General features: G+C 36.9%; 1 pseudogene; it reads right to left on the reverse strand.

The window, feature by feature from the left end:
- Positions 1–1,088: 1,088 nt before the first annotated feature.
- Positions 1,089–2,209, reverse strand: LOC123805373 (annotated as a pseudogene).
- Between the last annotated feature and the right edge of the window lie 3,005 nt (positions 2,210–5,214).

Genomic DNA, 5,214 nt, shown 5'->3' on the forward strand with positions numbered 1-5,214 from the left:
CAGTCACTTGTTTTAGATTTAGAAAAGATTCATTGTGAATAATTTATTAATTACTTACTAGTAATTATTTACTAATAATTTACTAATTGACACACAAATTTGGACATATGATAGTTTAAGAAATGCAACAAAAATGATCCACTTACCTAGAGGTCATATTTTCTACATCCTCAATTACTTTGTAATCTGGCAATAATACAGAAAAAGTATTTTAGCATTTCCATCTGAGAATCCAAGAACTTCACTCCAAATGGGTTACATGTTAACATAAATTCAGATCAATGTAATGTAAAACTAATAATTAAATCAAGAACTTTAATTTACTGAGCTTGAGTCAGAAACTGAGAGATATGATACTGCTAGAAATTGAAGTCAACTAACTACAAGGACTAATAAAAACAGCCATGTTGAAAGTATTTCAGTAACTGCTGATACATTATGAAATTATTACATGGTGCATTATGCTCTTAATGAAAAGTTGAATCATAAAAAAAGTTAACTGTGTTTTGTGTGCAGTTTAGTAGACTGGGGAAACATGTTGTATATTAGGAAAATTTGTGAACAAAACAATGGTGAAAGAAAAGTAGGATTTAAAAGAAGCTGACCATGGTCAGAAAAGATAGGAATTCTAGAACTCATATATCTGTACTAACAAGGTAGGGTTCTCACTTCTTTCTAATTTTTCACTTCATATAATATAGAGTGTACATAATTCATTATTACTACCTAAAGAGATTTCTCCAATCCACTTAGTACTAATCTGTGAACTTTGGTTTGTTTTTACTACTCTTTCACAGATAAAGTACTCTAAAAATTAAAACATTGAAGTCTAAGTTTTATGTACATATGAAATTACTAAGTATTCTGGATTATATTCAGTGTAATTTTTCATTAAATGTATTTTGTATTTTAGGTTTCTGGGAACTGCTTATTCTTATATAGTGTACATTCTTGGTAACTCTCTAATAGAAGATACAATTTTAATTTATTAAGATGTAAAGACCTTTTTACCAACTATTAATGTTAACAAATTTACTGTGGGTTTCTGGAACTGTAATGTTTTTACAATATCTAAGGACACACTACTTTTAGAAGTGAATGGAAAATCATGGGTCCTTGTATTTATTAAACTGAATCACATGGTAGTAAAATTCAGTTAAGGCTCTTGGCATTGATGAGACTTCCTCCCCTTAGACTAGACCTGCACTTCATCTGTGATTTCATCTGGTGCATAATCACCACCTAATATATAAATTTTATCTTCAATTCCAACTGCACCTGCATTGAAGCGTGCACATTCAAAAGATCCTTCACCCCTCCAGACACAAGTATTTGGACAAAAACTATAAGTGGAAAGATCACATATACAGAGTGTGCAGTTTACTGGGAAAGCTTTAATTTGTGTTGCATGAAAAAAAATTGTCCAAACTATGGGACTAATTCAGACCACTGATAAGTTGTAGCGTTGTATTTAAAAAAGCAATCAAGTGATGGGTTAAAGGCATCTGTAATCTCCACCTCTGATCCAAGAACATAAATTACATTTTGGCATGCACTTGCTTTGGGGTAGTATATGCCCCTGGGTAAAGGGCTCACGGACATGCATTTTTTGGAAAGAGGGTTGTAAGATTCAACATCTAAAAGACTTTTAATATCCTGAGATCCTGTAGTCTTTTCACCTATGACAAATAACCTATTAAGAGCCATAACTGATTTATGCGTGGTTCTAGGTGTTTTCATAGTTGATACCAGGAAGAAATCATTTCTGACTAGACAGTAGCACCAGGTTTGATCAGTGAAATAATGATATGACTCTGCAATGTGAAGTCGAACCATTCTACAACACGACCCTTTGCAGCCATCTGTCAAGAATGTTTTTCTCCATAACTTGACAGACTAGATCCTGGCAGATCAATCAGGTATGATTGTGGCTATTTTTTCCATGAACTAGTTTTAATATAGCGAAATGTATTTTGATTTTCTTAATTTTCCTCAGTTTTGTGAAAAATATGTATTTTTCAGTTGTGGATGGTTGAGTATCAGGGAAAAGTCCACCAGAACCTTGCACATAGTTTATCACATTCATGATTATGTCAAGACAGTTTGTGCTTTTGAATAAACACTCTTCATTGAGCAGGCAGTCTTGAAGTGTCTCTTCAGGTAACTGATGTAATCTTATTTTTTAAATCAAATATGGTGGATGCTCCATTCTAGGACTAAGACAATTTACTGCTGTGTACAGTGACCATAAGGCATGTATAGCTATTTAAACTTAAATTACTTAAAATTAAATAAAATTAAGTGATCACTAGCCATATATAGTATGATGGTTACGTTTATGTGTCAACCTTACTGAGCCACAGGGTGTGTGGAGGCTCTGCCTGCCGAGCACCCCGAGACACTGCAGTTGAGAATAATTCTACCAAAACATGATCTGCTTGGGGAGGAAAAATGGCCAGTCTCTCAAAGGAGAAGGGCCTTGAGTCTGTTCCTCAATGGGCTTTTATTGGGTTCAGTTTGCACAGGAATACAGGTAAAGCTCATCAATCATTGTCAGGCAGCAATGATCAAACAATAGATAACATTCAAAGAACTATAAGGGCTTATTCTGAGTCAGGGTCAGATAGCTAAAGGGCCATGAAACTTTGGGAAACACACTCATTTATGTTTGGATGCTTATCAGAAAATTAAAGGCATTCTTAGCAAAGCAGATTTCACAGGATGAGATTTCTGGATGAGATTAATATTTGAACCAGTAGATCGAGTGAAGCGGACTGCTCTCCCTAATGTGAGTGGGACTCATCTAATCCACTGAAGGCCTGAAGAAAACAAAAGGCAGAGTAAGAAAGAATTCCTTATCTCTGCCTGACTGACTTTGAGTGGGACATCAGTTTCTCCTACTCTGAACTAAGACTTGAACTACAACTTTACTATTGGCTATCTTGGGTTTTCCAGTTTGCTGACTGCAGATTTTGGGACTTCTCAGTCTCCATAAACGCATAAGCAAACTCCTTATAGTAAATCAATCTATCAGTCAATCCAGCCAGCCAGCCAGCCAGCCAGCCAGCCAGCGAGCCATCCCTGCACTTGGTTTGTTTCTCTGGAGAATCATCAACTAAAGCATGTGGCTAATGCCTCCTACATTTTAGAGCATGGATACAGTGAGCTCCACTGGATAGGGGATATACCATAATAAGAACAGTCTGCCTGTATAGGAGTGTCTGTGTGTGTGTGATACATGCATAACAGGATGTAATTGGCAGGATTATTGGAAAAATATGTTACCTGCAGTAACTTTGTGAGCATTGTTCTAAGTAGCTGTAAGTGAGGAGACATATTAAGAATGAGAGTGGGTGTCACAGAGAGAAAGTGATAATGAGAGGCTTGAGGTAGTTCTAAATTGAGTGTTACTACTGGTCTATTTCTCATGTCTAGCAAAGGAATGATCTATTACAGCGACGTAGGGCCTTCTCTCCATGGCCCACCTCAGAATGTAAGCATAATTTAAAATTTCAATTTAGCTACATTTTCTCAAGGCTGTGGCCAACCTTCTATTTCCTTAGACTATATAAATAAAACCCTATATTTTTACCCCTTATCTAACCTTTTTTTAAAACAGTTTAGAGAAGTCTGCTGCAGGGGAGAAATGACTGCTTGGTGCCAGCGTGAAAATCCACAGGTGTCTGTACCAATTCCTGTTTGAAGAGAGAGTGCTCTGAAATGAGGGGAGGAAGCCCCCTTCCCTTTCCCATGCTCCCCCTTCTCAGGAGGTGCAGCACAGTCCCCTCCCCTTGATTTCTTTGTTCTGCTTTACCTCTATATCTTTATAAAAACCTCCATCTGCACTGAAATTTTAAGAAGCCCCCCCCCCCCAAGGACATATGCCCACCATCTTCTTGAATTGCTGGCAATTTGAATAAAACTCTTTCAACAGCATCTGCCTCATAAGTGCTGCTGGCAGCTGAACCTGGGTTTGATTACAAGAGAACCATAGAATTGGTTGGGACACTTGGTTTGCACATCCACCCAAGTCAGCAAAAGAATTCTACCTTGCCAGGGTGTAATGAGATGCCTCAACTCCCCTCCAGTTCACCTGCTGGAGTGATGTCAGAGAAGGCTGAGTGAGGGCCAGGCCATTAATCTCTGCAGAGTGATAACAGTGTCCATTATTCACCTCCCCCTCACCATTAGTCAAGACCATGTGGCACATGGAGAGCCTGCACTTCTCCTCCCAGCTGGCACTAATACGGTATTCCTCCCTCTCCTTGCTGGGGTCAAGTCAAAGGCCTAGAGCAGAGTCATGAATTTCACTATCACACTCAGCAGCAACAAACCACCCTCACATAACATAAGTGGTGGCCACATGAGGAGCAGTAAGAGTGGTATCAGAAGATATAGGGACCGAAGCCTCCACTCCCAGCTCTATCCAGCAGTAACAAGGAGCTCCTCTTATTGCAGGTATCAAATAGGTAAGGTACAATATCTGGACTTCCACCCCAACCTGTAATTAATGGGGTGGTGACCTTAATTTAATATAACAGTGTCAGAAAATACCTGCTAAAATGCAAAATTTAATTAAGTTCTAGAGTCTTACAACATAATATTCTATATATCCAAGAACCAGGAATATATCAAAGTTAATGAGAAAAAACAATCAATGAATACCAGTGCTGAGATGACACGGATATTAGAATTATCTGCCAATAATTTTTAAATGATCATTATAGAAATTCTTCAATGAGCAATTAAAAACATAAGTCAAATGAAAAAATAGAAAATCTGAATAAAGAAAGAGAATATATAAAGAAGAACCAAATGAAAATTTTAGAACAAATATAATAACCAAATACAATGAAAGGGGGAGGAATCACTGAACTTGAAGAAAAACCACACAATCTGAACATTGTGTAACAAAGTGAAAAAACAGACTGAAAATAGAAAAATCATATTGAAATACAAATGAACAACTTGGAGAACATGTAAAACTATAAAAAAACTCCTAATACCCATGTCATCAAAGTGCCACAGGAAGAGAAAAAGAAGGTAGGGCTAAAAAAGTAATTGAAGAAATAATGCTTGAAAATGTCCAAAATTTGGCAAAAGACATAAACCAACAGATTCAGGAATCTGAGTGAAGCTCAAACAAGATTAACTTTAGAGAAAGCTATGCCAAGGAACATTAAAGTCAAACTTTTAAAAACTAACAACACCCAA

The sequence above is a fragment of the Phyllostomus hastatus genome, unplaced genomic scaffold (assembly GCF_019186645.2).
Source record: "Phyllostomus hastatus isolate PE091 unplaced genomic scaffold, TTU_PhHast_1.1 phas_scaffold_317, whole genome shotgun sequence".
Classification (NCBI taxonomy): domain Eukaryota; kingdom Metazoa; phylum Chordata; class Mammalia; order Chiroptera; family Phyllostomidae; genus Phyllostomus; species Phyllostomus hastatus.